At 32.4% G+C, this 17,568-nt stretch overlaps 1 long non-coding RNA gene across 1 annotated transcript; it reads right to left on the reverse strand.

The window, feature by feature from the left end:
* Positions 1-10,254: 10,254 nt before the first annotated feature.
* Positions 10,255-16,500, reverse strand: LOC145812705 (uncharacterized). The gene is made up of 3 exons (XR_014356167.1): positions 16,038-16,500; positions 11,345-11,387; positions 10,255-10,469 (listed from the first exon to the last, which is right to left on the reverse strand). It is a non-coding gene; the product is annotated as an uncharacterized LOC145812705 (long non-coding RNA).
* Positions 16,501-17,568: the final 1,068 nt, after the last annotated feature.

Here is a 17,568-nt window from a genome sequence, read left to right on the forward strand (position 1 = left end):
CTTAATTTGACTAACTATATGGCCTTGGATAAAGTCGAATGGAAAAAAAAAATTCATGTAACTGACTCCATTTATTGGAATTTAAGACTTGGTTTGGCTTGGTTTACTTATATAACTTGAAAAATATGAATCATATGATTTTATTAATTGTATTCATATTTATTTATTAAACATATGTAACCTGCAAATTTGAAACACAACATAATATCACTAGTCTAAAACTATTAATAACAAAACAAATAACAGTAAAGTGGTGCATTATAAATGTATCACGGATGAAATCATTAAATGCTGAGTGAAAAATGTGAACTTTCTTCGCAGAGACTCTAAAAAAAAGTACAAAATTCAGTGCATACATTGGATAAAAACTATACTAAAGTCTTGAACACCTAATCAATTAATGGGTGAGGTTAGTGTCCCGTGGATACTTTAATAATATAAACCTCTCATTTTGTTGGTTTTTACGTGTATATTATTGATGGAAAAAAAATAAAAAGATTGATATGATAATTATAGCTATATAATTTTTTTTTATATTTCTCTTAAAAAATGAACAATAAAATAATTGAACCAATTTGTTCATTTTTTTAAGACAAAATAATAAAATTATATTGTTATAATTATCAAATTAATTTGATTTTAGTGTGTGTGTGAATGATTTAGGTATAAAACCCGACAAAATAAACTATTCATATCATCAAAATGAATTCCATTTGAAATTTCATATAACTCAATAACACTCTCCAGTCCACATAGTAAAATGTGTCTCTTCCTTATAGTGTAATGTATATAAATTTAAAAATTAATAAAATATTTAAATAATAAATACATTTATATGGCCGGCCATTCCTTCTTCTTCAAACTCTTCTCTACATTATTGTAAATAAATATATATATATATATATATATATAAAATACTCTTCTCTAAAGCTTTCGAGTGATTCGTAAATTACATGTTAGTATTAATTTTCATCATTTATAATTAATCCCGAGCAGTTAGATTTTTAAATTTTTTTTTATCAAAATAATATTTTATAAAATTTAATTAAATTATGTATGTGTCTTATATAGGATAAATTACATTGATCTCTCTTGAGATTTGACAAAATTGCAAAAACATTCCTTCAGATTTTTGAAAGAGTGAATTACATTAACGGTCATTGTAGTTTGGAACTTATGTCATTTTGATTCCTGACTTTTCAATTGTAATGTATTTAATCTTGAATTTTGAATCCAATTCTAAATAAAGACAATTGAAGATATTGTTGCTCTATTTCAAGGGTAAAGTTATTTGATAAAATATAAACTAGTTTGACAAAAAATAAATGTCAAAAAATTATTTTTAAATTTTAAAAAATTATTTCTATCCACCAAAGATAAAATTATATAAAAATGATAAATTTTTTATATTTTTATATTTTTATCAAATTAATTTTTAATATATATTTGGATGATGATCATTTTTATTGACATTTTTTGATAGTTATCATGCACAACTGGCTATATTTGTTATCAACAGATTTTTTTTTTTTTTTTTTTTTTTTTTTATGGTTATCATGTAATGGATGGTTATTAAGCTGTTAATCTATAATCAATATGTTTAATATATGAAATATTTTAGTTTTGAATTTTTTGATTTAATAAATTGGTTTAATAATGATATCAAAGTTGTCGCCATAGTTGACTTTTGAAAAAATAAAAACTAATTTAACGAAAATAAATATCAAAAATTTATTTTATAAAATTATTTCTACCCTCCCAAAAGATAAAATTATATAAAAATGATTTTTAAATTTTTTTTCACCAATTTAATTTTAATTTCTTAGAAAAAAAATGAAAGTTAGATTTTAAAAACCAAACCAAACAGAATTTTATAACAAAAAAAGTTCTAATATTATTCATTAAAAGAAAGACCATTATATTCCAAACAACATATAAGTTAACTAACACAAAATAAATTGTATAAGAGTAACAATTCAAAATTTAGAATTAAATGTATCACAATTATAAGGTCAGTAAACAAAGTGATACAAATCTCATACTATGTTGGTGTAATTTGCCCTTTTTGAAATGACTTGAACCTCTTTTAAGGTTCAGTTTTCAATTGCACTAGCCTCTCCTAAGGTTTAATGAAATTGTAGAAATCTTTCTTAAAATTTCTAAAGTTACCTTATTTGAGGTTTAGTGTTTTTTATTATAGATTATTTTTTCTATTACTTCATCACAAAAAATGCTGATATCATTAAATAATTTAATTATATTTTTTAATTTATCCTTAAAATTGTGTCCAATTACAAATGAATAAAAATTTTATAAATTTTCTATTTTTCCTTTATTTATTATGCCTGCAATTAATGTTGATTATGTGTGCCTCCTTAAAAATAAAAAAAAATAAAAAAAAGACTCCTTAGCATCGAAAAAAAAAAGAAAAGAAAAGAAACTGTTGACATCATTAAATAATTTAATTACATTTCTAGTTTTACCCTTTAAAATTATGTTCAATTACATAAACAAAATACAATTCATATTTTCTCTCTGTTATGCTTGTAGTTACTGTTGATAATGTATGTCTCTTTTATCCAAAATCCCAATAGGAATTATATATATATATATATATTATTTCTTTGTAATCAGACACAATTTTAAAAGGTAAATTACAAATATAAATTAAATTATTTAATAATGTCAACATTTTCTGTTATTTTTTTTTATCACAAAGTAATAGAAAAAAGAATTTATAATTAAAAAAAAATTGAATCTCAAGGGAGTTTCTGTCATTTTAAAAACTTTAGGGGAGGTTTTACAATTTTATTAAACTTTAGGAAAGGTTAGTATAATTAAAATTAAATCTCAAAAGGGATTTCTGTCGTTTCAGAAACTTTAGGAGAGATTTCTACATTTCATTAAACCCTAGGAGAGGTTAGTGCAATTGAAAATTATACCTCAAGCGAGGTTTAATTCATTTTAGAAACTTCATAAGATGTTTTTGCTATATGTTATGATGTATAAGTTTAATAGATGTTATAATCTATAAGTTTAATAATATGTTATTCTCTATGTTGAAACCCATAATTTTTTGTGTGTTTTCACTTTGTTCAAAATTAGAAACATTTGTTGTGACATAACAACAAACACAGTAAAATTTGATGAATTTTTTTCTTCAGAATTTCATATTATTCATAAATCTTGTTTGAAAGATCTTGTCAATAAAATTCTAAAAATATACATTTTACGAAAAATGAAAATGTAAATCAAAAGTCATGAAATTTTAAAGTTATGAAATAATTTAAACGATGTAAAAGAAAACTAACTGTAGTGGAATATTTTTGTCCAAAATGATTAATCATGTTTGTTGGAAAACTTCAACTACTCCTAGAAAATTGTTTGTTCTTATTCTTCTAAATTAATATTAGTAGGGATCTCAAATCTTTAAAAAAAAAAAAATATTAGTATAAATCTAAAAATAAAAACCCCATGCAATAAACATTCATTTTCATTTTAGAAATAATAGTTAAATTAAAAGAAAAATTAATAACATAAAATTAAAAATAATTCTAATTATTTAATTTTTTTTATTTTTTTTTATTTTTATTCGTTTGGAAACGGAAGAAGCATAAGGAAACAGAAGAAGCATTGACTACTCCAATGAAAAGCAAACGAAAATATAAGCAATACATCAGGTTCTGAATAATGAATGCAGCAATACATCATTTGGTAAAGTTGAACAATGAGCTACAACCATACTTATCAAAATCTTGATCTGAATCTTACTATTTAGACACAATCGATCTGGATCGTGGAAAAAATCTTTTACGGGTAGGATCATTTGATACTGATAATTGGATCCTATAGGATCGTGGAATCCCGATCCGAATTCGATCCTATCCGATCTAATTTGTAAGCCTGTTTTGTATTATATAGCTTATTTTATGGGATACTTATGTATAGGTCATAATAAGTGAAGTTGAACAATGAGCTACAACCATAGTTATCAGAATCTTGATCTGAATCTTACTATTTAGACACAATCGATCTGGATCGTTGAAAAAATCTCTTACGGGTAGGATCATTTGATACTGATAATTGGATCCTATAGGGTCGTGGAATCCCGATCCGAATTCGATCCTATCCGATCTAATTTGTAAGCCTGTTTTGTATTATATGGCTTATTTTATGAGATACTTATGTATAGGTCATAATAAGTGGACTTATTGTCTAATAGGTCTTATGAATTTTTTTTAATATTTGTTGTCTAAATACCAATTTATGTGGTCTAAATGAATATATATATATATATATATAAAGAAAAAAAGAAGTAGAATTGAATCAAATAAATTAAGAAAAACAAACTAGAAAACAAATATTTAAATATTTCAGTAATTTATTTAAGAAAACTAAGTAGTCGAAAAAACAAAGTATGAGGAGGGTAAGATGATTGTAACTTTATTCCAATTTTCGGAGAGACAATTTTCGTGTCTCGAACTTACTAAAGATGCTAATGAGCAATCTTATCATTCGGTTAAACCGCATTTTTGAGTTTTGAATCTATTTTTATATTTAACTTTGTTAAATATGTTTTTCTTCATTGTTTTATACATTATTGTAGATTACAAAGTATTATGTTATAGAATTCTTCTTCTTCTTCACTGTCTTTTTTGATGAAATTTAAAACTTTTGCCATGAGTTTTCTATTGTACAAAATTATATTTACATTTTACATAAAATATTATATTTTTCACAATATCTTCACTTCTTTTTAATAAAATATAGGCTTATTTTGTATATTCTTTTTAAGCAATATTCATTTAAATTAAATTACTACATAATTTATCTTTTTCGGTAGAATCTTACAATCCTTGATCCGGTTCTACGATCCGATCCTGTAAACACCTCCAACGATTTATTGTAAGATCCCAATTTTAATAACAATGGCTACAACTGTGAGGAGGGGAAAATGGTTCACATAGGTAATCCATACGAAAAAAATCCTCACCCATTAAAATTGTCAAGTCTTTAAGTTCTTTTGGTCAATGTAAACAAAAGAAATATAGCAACATAATACAGAAAAACCTAAATCTTTTTCCTATTATTTTTGGTAAATTCCTTTGTTTTGTAAGATGAACAAGATGGGGCAAAAACCAAATATTTTCAAAATTTTCATTTCACTTATAGTTTTTAGAAATATAATTGCTTAAATATAAGCTAGTACTAACGCGTGTCCTGTCTAAACCTGTTAGCCCATCTCCAACGCTTCACCAAAATTCTCATCTAATCTGATTCCAAATTTGAGCAAAAAAATTTATTTGATATGAACTACTCCAATCTTTTCATCAAAATCTTTTTAAAATTTCCTCTCTTATCCCCAATTTCCCTAAATTTTATTTATAAAAAATAAATAAATAAATAAATAAATTCATCTCCAATGCTTATCTTTTTAAATCTTCATCAAATTTGATAAATGATTTGATGAGTTCTCAATTTGATAAAAAAAAAAATTGACTCTCCCTTGATTTGATGAACATTGATGAAAGAAAAAGATGAAGGATTGGAGATGATTAGTATATAAACACACAATCATATTCTCATATGAAACATTCTTATATAGTAATGCATGTATATGACTTCTAGCTAACTAAAACAACATTGCATGTAACAATGAAGAGAATTACTTGACACAAAATGGGTTGAAATCTAAAACAACCTTCAATGGAGGACCAAGGTTTCGAAGTAGAGATCACCGAACAAGTATTTGACACCATCGATCTGGTTGGACCCATTTCTAGTAGGCTTGGAGATTGTTGTACAGGTTACACATGCATATCCGGTAAGGTCTTGACATCATCATCGTGAGGCTTTGATCTCACCGTTATTTAGATCGTCATCTAAATGTATCGTAGAGAGAGAGAGAGAGAGAGAGAGAGAGAGAGACAAGAGGACTTAGAGAGAGGAAGAGAGACGCAAGCATGGAATGAAAGTTGGAGTCAAAAAGTAAAGGCCCTAAGCAAAACATTGTACAAACTTGATGACAAATGGAAGGGTAAATCGCCCCGGATTTACACGGTCCAGCCCACGTAAACAACTCTCATACATTCCTAGATCTAACAATTTAAGTCGAATGGATGTTCTGAACTAAAACATGCAAAGGTGTTATTTATTAAATTGAAATGCCCAAAGGCTTACATTAAATACAAGGGTGTAACCCTTACAAAAATGACACACGGCTAATAAATAACATGAATGGCCCATGGCCTACAAATAAAAGAACCACCCTACATAGTTCCAACACAACTTCATGTCTCACTCCACATCCACACATGTATACTTGAAAAACATTTTCAACTACATAGGATGAGCAAAAAGCCCAGTAGAGAATATTTCAAAAGCTAAATATGCTCCACTAGTATAAATGATCATGATGCAATACATACATACAATAAGCCCAAATGCGTTTTCCAAATCCACTTTCTTTCTCAACAAAATCCTTTCTTTCCAGTTACCAAAACCTTACATTTATTCAAAATGTTTCTCGAGTTTGCAACATCTTTTTGAAACAAAAGAGAAATTTCCAAAAACAAATCCTGGTATCTCAATACCAATGAGCAAATACATTACCAAATCAAATGAGAACACATCTCTAAACAACCACAATTACATTGCTAAAACCATTTCCAAAACATTTCTTTTTAAAATCAAAGCGATAATAAATAAAATGGGTAAATCTCCAGGGCTAGTGTTTATAATAATAACTATACAAGTTACTATGTCATTTTTACCGGTATTAATCGGAAGGCTCGACACCTATCGTGCGGGTTTAAGTCTTACATTAAGGACACACAGGCCAACTTAATTCTGCTTTAACATCCCCTTACAGCTTTTCCATTTTAATTACCATTTTTCGATAACACAATACACAAGATCCAAAGCATAATTTTCAAAATGAAACAAATGTTCTTAATACATGACACGAGAATTTCCAAAATAGCCTTTTACAAAATACATAGTTCCAGTTCCAAAATCCCTTTCAAAATCCATGATATGCACGATTCATAAACAATTTAGTTTGCCTTGTCTACATATAGTTTTAAAACACGACAATGCTATCCTCCACCGACAACCAAAATAGTTATCTCTAATACAATAAATAAAAAGACAACAATCTGAATATACAAATCCAAAAATATTAAAGTCATGATTCCAAAGAATTTCCAAAAGAGTATCCAACTCTCGGTATTTTCCAAATCTCATAACACCTTTTTCCAATCAAGTCATTTTTTCGAAAATCCAATAATTTCCAAAAGATTATCTTTTAAGTTTTTCTCAAATCAAGGCTTTTTACTTCTAAAAACACATATGCATCTTTGTAAATGGAAAATAGATTTTTTTTGTAGACAAACTATAGCTCAACAACCCCATTTGGAACAAACCCTCAATTCATAAAACAAATTTCCAAAATCAACCCCAAAATAATGAAATCTACATATTAAAATACACTACCAAACTCACGTCGAGTTTAAGAAATAAACCCTACCTCTTGAAGCAAGAAGGAAACAAGCTGAAAAAATTGTCGGTGACGAAAATACAATTTGCGCAGATTAAATGGAAGCCCTCACCGAGCTCTACGTTTTGATATCAGGGACTAGGGGTAGAAAGTGACTAGAGGTAGATGAAACCAAGCTTGGAAGCTTGAAAAAGGAAAAAAATGGTGGACTAGAAAAGAGTGAGGGGAAAAAGAGATCAAAAACAGATATTTTTGAGCGCGAACTAAAAGACAGCAGGATCAACTTGCCTAGGTAGCATGGTCACAGGCGTGAGCGGCATGGTTGCGAGTGCGACCTGCCTTACCCAGAAACACTGGGCTATTGCCCAACAACTAACCCGGACCACTCCCAAGGTCCACAACCACCAAACAAGACTGAAAACGCTGGACATCAACGTGTCCCAACCAGAAACTAAATTGGTAGAGGGCTTTCTCAACCCAGGCCACTACAATCTCCCCCATTTAGGACATTTCGTCCTTGAAATGAAATAATGTGGGTGTTTGGGAAGTGGCTATTTTTAGCTTTTTTTGGCTATTTTAGTAGGTTATTTTAGTTTGTGTTTGGGAAGATATGATGGATTTTTATTTGAGTTGTTGTATTGAAAAATGTGTTTGAAATGATGTTTGATGCTGAAACGACAAATTTGTCCTTAACCTCACTTTTTCCAAAATTGGTCTAAAGGGGGCAAAATTGTCATTTCAGCCTGTGGGACTAGGCTGTCACAACACTGTGCCTACATTGTCAACGTGGCAGTGTAGGCTGCCCCACTACCAGTTGTTTTTTTTTTTTTTTAATAATATAAATAATTGCTTTAGGATACTATTTAAGGCTATTTGGCTTCTTTAGTGTTTGAACTTGGGTTCCCAAACACCCCCAATATCATAACACCCTCTCACACAACACAAAATCAACACCAAAACCAAAGCACCACAACCCGCCCAACTATGACCACCTCCTTCTTAATACTAACGCGATAAAATAAAAGGAACTCGAGCCATAACCACGCAAAGGAAGGAAAGAAATGACATGTGTGATACAATAACACGTGACAATGTACAAGTAAAATCTCAAGCAAGGAAATTCTAACACACATCACACGCGGTCACTTTGAATTCAAAATCATATCAACCCACATAACTCGTTGTGGTCTACAAGACAAGAAATCTCCACCATAGCAACAACAACTCTCGAACTCAACAATGCCAGCCACGTTCCAATCACCTACAACACTCAAACCACCACTGAGTGCTCAAATGCTTGGGTGTAGAGAATAAGAAAACTCCTCACATACAAAGCTCTCAGTCAACTTTCTCGTAACCTAAGACATAAATAAAACACAACCAACCAGCAACGTTATGGCACATCAATGCCCAAAAATTCAAAATCCTTGCAAAATAAATACGCAACATGTAATTATCAATTGAGGCTAGATCAAAACACGATTTCCCAATACAAGATACAAGATACCCCATTTAAGTTAAAGAAAATTCTTTATTTTCCCATTTGTTTCAAAACACTTTGCTTTCCTAAAAAGTGTTCAAACCCGCACTGCCACAATCCATATACATTTTCAACCATCCATAACAGAACTCAGAGATTTCCAAATTGTTTTTCCGAAAACCAAAGGTGTTATTTATAACACAAAACCATTTTCATTTTGTTTTTGATTTGTTGGATTTAGCTTTTTATTAAACCAAAAAATTCCAACCCAAAACTGTTTTAGTTCAAGAAAAGTGCCCAAGGCCACAACACCAAAGGATTTTTTTTTTTTTTCCGCAATATCATTCCTTAGCGTTCTTTGGTGAACCACAACACAGCCACCCAACAAAACCCATCACACCCATGGTGATGCCACAATATTAAAACAATATTTCCATGATGAGAATCTCTAGATTTTTCAAAATATTAGCAATGCAATAACATAAGAGAAAGAAATTTCACACCCACCAATCATATAATAACGTAAAAGCGCTTATAAGACCAAACTTCCCAACCGTAACCCCAAACCGTTTACCACAAACTCAACACAACTTCCCAACTGTCCATACAGGACTTACATGCCACACCTTGACACCGTTCAATTACACAACCTTCAATTCCATCCTATTCCCGTGGTGACTATATGTCAACTAACCCAAATACGAACCACCCAACTATCCAATACTACTATCCCACACCAGCCTCCAAACATTGACATACCCCTTAACTCCACCTATCTCAACACTACACCAACTTATTGCCTAACCAAACCAACTCTTAGATAGAGTTCCTTACACAATCTTACATTCTCATTGAATCACACCAGATTTTCCAAGTTAGCCGATACTACTGCAAATCCTTGCCCATCCCCTGCACCTATGCCTACATGGTAACACTTCTTCGCACCACACTTGAGTTTGAGTTGAATTCCTAAAGATCAAAATACACACTCACCCCATCGCGTCAAGTCATACATCAACCAGTGATTCTTAAATACCTCCCCCACACCTAAAGATTGATAAAGTCAATAACAAACTTACACAGCTCACTACCTACTCCACACAACCTTACCATACCACTCGTGTCACGACCCAAACCTGCCCTTAAATGTTTAGTCCATGACCAGCCTGTGATTAGGCCTCAAAACAAAATTTCATAATAATATTTATTCAATTACGGGGCCTTAAGCGGAAGCAAATACCAACATAGATAAAATGCCCATTGAGCTTGTGCATACATGAAGATTTAGATTAACTTAATCAATTAAATACGTTTCCATGTTTACAATAATCATTGAATTATACCAATCTCACACACACACTTACATAAGACTCAATAAATTACATAATTCCCAATACAAAAATTTAGGCCTCAATGCGGAGGCGTAACCCGGTTGGTTTGAAAGAGAGATGGACCTCGATACAATTCTAGTGTTGATCCCTAATGGCTCACCTACATATATAAAATAAAAGGGGTGAGCTAACGTCCAGTGAGTAATACTAAAGTAAAGAGGTTAATGAATGATGTCCTTAACATTAGGATAACATACTTCACAATTTAGAAACGTATCATAAATCTTTTCAAATCAGCCATTTATCGTATCATAAACCATACCCCTTTCAAGCGGAATATATAATGGAACTATTACAAAACATTTTATGTGGTACGTGGCACGTCCACTCATACAAAAGATTAGAAGCACATTTTAAAATAGGACATCCATTCATACAGATAAAGTAACGCATCATAACATGAGTCATATAGCGATGTCAAAACCTTTGTATTCATATCATATGTTCTGAATGACCTCGAGTCCATGAATATAACAAAACAACCTCGGGCCCAATCATATATCAAAACGACCTTCGGGCCAAACGTATCATATCGTATCATTGTATCTGATCATGGAGTAGATGGAACATCGACACGTCTCCACCTCTCCTTGGGCCCAATTCATGCATGTATGGACGCAAGATGTGTCTCGTACGGACTCTAGAGGTAACTCACACTATATCACTTAGTTCCGTACAACACTTTGTTCCATACCAAAATGATTAGGTCTGAAAGGCCGAACAATTCATACCATGCCATAGCATAAGCGAAACAGATAAATAGAACGGCCTTGGGCCCACCATATGATATGATAAACAATGCATAGTTCTTATTCATGGCTCATTTTTCTTTTCTTGGAAACTTGTGTATTTTAACAAAATACGACATTGAGAGAATCATGTCACACATTATCAAAATATGATATTTAGAGAATCCTGTCACACATTAATCAAAATAGATAATGAAAAACATATCTTTACTATACTATTACTCACAGTGCTGGGCTTCTGGTAGCAATGGGATGATGTCCTCGTTGACCTACAAACACAATGCACATAGCATAATATGAGAATATAACCAATCTCTTTCTTGTTCTTTAATCAATTAGCCTTGGTGGTTCTAAACTCATTAGTCCTCAATAGGTCATAATCCATGTCTTGGAAAATAGGAGGAATCGAAAGGAAAATGGTTTAGAAAAAGAAATGGTATAAAATCGGTAGACAGAAAGTGATCAATCGTCGCTAATTTGGGCATATCTATTTGTGTACTTAGAATTTGGGAGTAAGACTGCCACCATTGGAAACTAGACTTCTGGGGCTTGAATTTAGGCTCAAGAATCACTTAAAATGGGGTCTGGATGCAAGAGATATGCTTATTTGAAGTTGGCTAAAACAGAGCTGTCCCACACCTGCGGGAAACAGGGCCGCACGTGCGGGAATTGGGCCGCATGTGCGGGACAACATGCTTTTTTAGCAGAATCAGATTTGGTGCCGGAAATGGGCTGCTGCACATGCGGGAAGCCCCACCGCATGTGCGGCTCTGGGCAAAATTTGCTGTTTGAAAATCTTGGTTGGCTTTAACACTTGTTTTTCCATTTTCTAAGATAGGTTTCAACTTTAATCACCCAAAAACATGTAAAATTACTCTACAACATGATAAACTAACATCATTCAAGTGTAATTTCATCTCAAACAAACCAATCTTTGCCTCAAGTTAGAAATTCAACTCTCATCTTTTCTATATAATCAAACTCCCACAATATATGCCCAAAATCATGTAAATATATCTTACACATGGTTGGTTCTCACACCAAATCTTGTTATTCCATGAATCATTCTTACGATTGAACCCAATTCAAGCAAATTTAAGGAAATCAAGGTTCAATTCTTTGAGTTTAACCCATTTCATTTATAACCCAACACACTTGTTCATTTACATGTTAATTTTCCAAGTCAATCCTTGATTTCATGTAGTAGATGAATTATCTACAAAGATAATAGTTAAAGTCACATACCTTAACTCAATTCCTTGCTTTTTCCCTTAATCTCTTCAATTTTCCCAAGCTTCATGGTTGATCTTCTTCCCCTCTCTTCAATTCTCTTCAATTATCTTCAAACCCCCATGAATGGTGAGCTTCTCTTAGAGAATCTTTGTCTCTCCTTCTCTCTCTCTCTTTCACGGTTCTCTCCCTCTTCCTTAGATATTTTTGGCTCAAATGTTGAGTTCAACTCATATATCTCATATATATCTATACATTTAACTATATATAAGCCTATCACAATTTGGGAGAGCCAAACGCACCCTTACGAATCATACGAAATCAAATTTCAATTAAACTCCTCAGATGACTCTAAAAATTATACTGATCATAACTATGTACTCTGTTCTGGTTTCTGAAGCCTCTAAGGCCTTCAATTTGCAGTGCAAAGTTAACCACCCGAACAAACCTTAACGAATCTAACGAAATAAATTTCTAATTAATTTCCCTAAATAGCTCCAAAATTCCCATTAACATATCTATGTACTCAGTTTCGATTTCTGAACCCATAAAGGTCGTCAATTCCAGTTTTAAAGTCATAACTCAATAGATAATTCTTCAATTTGAACAGATATAATTAAATTTAAGTACATTAACCTATAGGTAAATAAAGATAATTCCTTATACGCATATTGGGGTCGTTACAACTCGAAGTTCCACTCTCAAACCAAAACTGCAACAGAAAATCACCCCAACACTAGGGATCCTACATGAGGTTCATAAACAATCTCTACCTACCACGAAAGTAATTCAATTTTAGCACAAATTAATCCACACAAAAATATATTAAGTATAATATTACCACACCAAGGCAACCTCCTAGAATAGTCCCCATGATCAATCTCCTTCTATGCACTCCCTAACCACACACCTCTACATACCACCAATTCAAAACAAAAGTGAATCTATAATTAAAAGCAACTACCATAAACAAAACTAACCACCCTTAGTAGACTAAAGATAATTGCCCCATAAAAGAAACTCAAGTCACCCTCACGCTAGCCACTCTTAACTAATTCACATACCAATACTATCAACTCCCAAGGACCTGATAAGCATTTTTAAAGATGCTCTAAGGACATCGATTCATCTAACCCACTTCTTGGTATGAACAACAACACTTTACCCTTATAAGACTCCCGCTTAATGTGCCCAACTAGTCTTTTCACTTAGTACCAAAACAACAATAATCCAACGCCAAACACCCCTATAATGGGTTCTATATACGTGCAGACTGCTCAAGCAACCCGCACACCATGCTCCCAGAAATTTTGCAAAATGACTAACCACTCAAGCGTAACAAATATCGTTCGAGCCAAGACTGCTCAAGCGTAAGAAAACTCGCTCGAGCGAAGAACACTACCCTCTCAGTATCTCTGTAGACCTGCAAAAGTACTGGAAGTTTTCAAAGACCGCTCGAGCGCAAGAAACACCGCTCGAGCGAACTGGCCAATATTGGGGTAGAAATTTTATTGAAAAATAAACCCCCAACCTATTCCAAACGCAACCACAATACTCAAATAACCCAACTCAAATGAGGAATAAGATAAACAAGAATACGAACAACCATTAAAGACAAGGAAACCTAAATCCAAAACATCAAACGGGTCGGGTCTAAATCAGAATCATTATGCCTTTAACATAAACCAATAACCAACATCAACCAAGCTGAGCATACTGACTGGTATAACTCTACTCTTACAATATCCCAATGAGTCACAATGATTCTCAAAACACTCACCGTCCACAACCAACTCTACTGTGCACCCATCCTAAATCAATTTCATTAAACACAATTTATTTAGCATAACAGACAATTCCTAGTCAAAACAAGGCTCTCTAGCCATCACATTCTGAAGTCAAAATGCAATAGTTCATACATGTCAATATGAAGATTTCCAAATTCCACAATAACTCATAAAATAACAACCAATTGTAACATGCCCGGAGGGTACCCGCGCGCATTAAACAGTTCGGACCCTCGAGATCTCTTTGATCTGGTCTCACGAGTGCAATGTGAAACATAGATGAGAGTCCAGATTTGGAAACTTTTATTGAAAATCCATTTTATTGCAATTTTGTCAAAAATGGACTGCGTCATCAGATCTCAGAGTCGCCACCTAATATTTTGGGAAATTAGGAAACCCATGACTCGTGCCAAGGCCACTGTTCGTTGTAACCAAGGATGCTTGGCTCGGAACCTTAGGTATGAGAGAGGAAGGTCAATAATGAGCACCCCCGCTCACCCGATCAAAAGATTGGCCTCTACTAAACCATGATATGAATTTTATTTTCTTTATATGTTCATGTTCTATTATTTAGTAAATCCTAAAATTTACTATGTGAAGCATACAAGTATAGACTAGTTTGCTCAAATTGGAATAATTCAACTTCATGTTTGTTTTTCGAAAAGGAGTATGAATTTTCCACTTGACAAAGTCGGCTTAAAGTTTGTGAATTTGCCACTACAAAGTGGGCTTAAAACGTGCAATCTTTGAATCATTCTAATTTAAGCAACAAGCCTTCATCCACAGGCATTCAAACAGTTTATCACTTAAGCAAATAGCCTCATGGTAGAATGCTAGACATAGTAAGAAAAACACACACAAACGGGATGCTAAAGCATAAAAACTTACATGTTTGACGTCCCACGAACAAGCTACAAAACAAAGTTAGTAAAATATGCATGATCTTATATACAAAATCCTAATGCAATTCACTCATGAGATGCAACTAAAGATTTGGCTTCTAAAATATGATATGTGAATCATCTCAAGAACATGAAGTAGTGCACATAATCACATAGGAATTGATTAAATCCACAAATGTAAACTGAGCCGAATCAAGAAGCATGAAACATGGATGCAAAGCATAACTATGATGAAAAATAAATATGATGTTTATGTACAAATAAAGAAAGCAAGTTAAAGAACGGGATAAAAAGAAGCGGGGCGGGGAATTATTACAACATTTTAAAAAATAATTACAAACCAAATTAGAGAGGGATGAGGAGAATATTACAACAAAATAAAAACTCACAATACACTCAAAATAAAAAATAAATAAAATAAAAGCTTCATGTTCTTTGGAACTGCCGGCGGAAATTGGTCAATATTGGGAGATTACGCTATCTTGTTCGGAAGAAGCTAACCGACCGGCCAACTAGGCCAAGCAAAACCTGTCTTGTTACGAAACTAAGAAAAGGAACAAACAAAAAATATGTAGGTGGCTCAACTAACCACTACCGGTTAGATTAAAAAAAAAAACAAGAAAACATATATAAAATAAAATAAAAAGTGCAAACTCACAACATAAACCTAAAGTAATAAAATAAATATAAGATAGAACATGCAAGATTACAACAAAACTAATATGAGACTAATACAAAAAAAAAAATAAATATGAGATAGAACATGTAAGATTACAACAAAACTAATATGAAATTAAATCATGCGAATAGAAATAAATAAATAAATAATTATGAGCTAAACAAACCACTAGGATTATAACAACACACTATGAAATATAAAGTAAGAAAATAAATATGAGATAAACAAACCACTTAGATTATAACAAAACACTATGAAATAAGAAGCAAGAAAATAAATATGAGATATAAAATATAAGAAAATGAAAGACTAAAAATTCACCTTCCAAAGAAAGATTGAACTTCTTGATTTCCAAACTTCCTCTTGATAACCCTCAAGTGTAAGAAGTGTGTTCTCAAATCTTCAATTCGAAATTATGGAGTTTATGGAGTTTGTGGTATGGAAAGTGGCTAACTCTCTAGTTTTTCTCACTTTCAATCACTAAACACTCTTCCTTATGATCAAGGCAATTGATCTTTGGCTATATCAGAATTTTTGGAGTGGCTTTGGTGTATGGAAATGAGGAATTTCAGTAGCTATGGAAGGTATGGGGTGTATATGGAAGATAGGAATATTTTTGGCTCAAAAACTCAATTTTTCTCTCTTTTTTCACTCTTTTCTCACTCCTTTCTCTTCAATTTCGTGGTCCTCCTTCTCTTTTACAATACAATCATTCTATATAGGCAATGAGGGAGAGCAAAGGTCAAAAAGAAGGTGGGAGACAAGGTGGGAGACAAGAATGTGATAGGAGGGCAAATTTTCAAGGTGGTTGCATGGGATACTCCTTTTATGAATACAAACAAAACCTCTTTTTGACAATGGGGGATGATTAGGTATAATGGAGGATGAGTGTATGCACTTGAATGGCTCAGAAAATAGGTAAATGGGTTGTCCCAACCGAACCAAAACCAAGAAAAAATGGGCTATTGTTGTTTTGGGCCGAGTCAACAAAATCTGCTTTTAAGCCCAACTTCAAATGGGCATATCTCCCCCATATGGACTTGGTTTTAGGCGGTTCTTGGGTCCAAATTGAAGCCCCCAAAGTCTACTTTCCAATGGTGGTGGCCTCAAATTTAAATTCCAAGTGTACAAAGAGATATATTTAATTTAGTGAAGGCTATCTTGGGCTGGGTCAACAAAATCTGCTCTTAAGTCCAACTTCAAATGGGCATATCTCCCTTATTTGGACTTGGTCTAAGGTGGTTCTTGGGTCTAAATTGAAGCCCCAGAAGTCTACTTTCCAATGGTGGTGGTCTCACATTTAAAGTCCAAGTGTACAAAGAGAAATGCCTAATTTAGTGAAAGCTGCTCATTTCATTCTTAATGATTTGATACTCATTCTTTTCCTAAACCAGTTTTCTTTCATCCCCTCCTATTTCCTTCAACTCCAAACCTATAAAGAAGATGTTTTTAAATATTTTTCAAAAAAGTTCACCTCCCTTCCATTTATTTCCACTTTGTCCTTACTCGGTTTACTGAAAAGTGCAATATTTTAATCGAAATGGGAGTCTCAGGACATTGTAGCAACATTTAAAAAAAACATATTTTGAAAAGAGGGTTTTAAGGTCTAGAATAGTTTGGACAAAAAATGGGTGAAGGTTGGGATTAAAACTTAAATTTCATCTTTCTTATTGAGAATTTTGTGAGAAACACATTCTAATTGTCATCATCGGGTAATCAAAAGAAAGAGCCCAAGTCTTAGGGCCGGTCAAAATGGGGTGTCTACACCAATCATACACACATATATAAACAAAGTCATAATATTTCAATGGTCCACATCGTATTGGTTACAAAACAAAACGACAACATAATA

This window comes from Camellia sinensis, chromosome 15, assembly GCF_055761805.1.
Source record: "Camellia sinensis isolate YWXY chromosome 15, ASM5576180v1, whole genome shotgun sequence".
NCBI classification, from domain to species: Eukaryota; Viridiplantae; Streptophyta; class Magnoliopsida; order Ericales; family Theaceae; genus Camellia; species Camellia sinensis.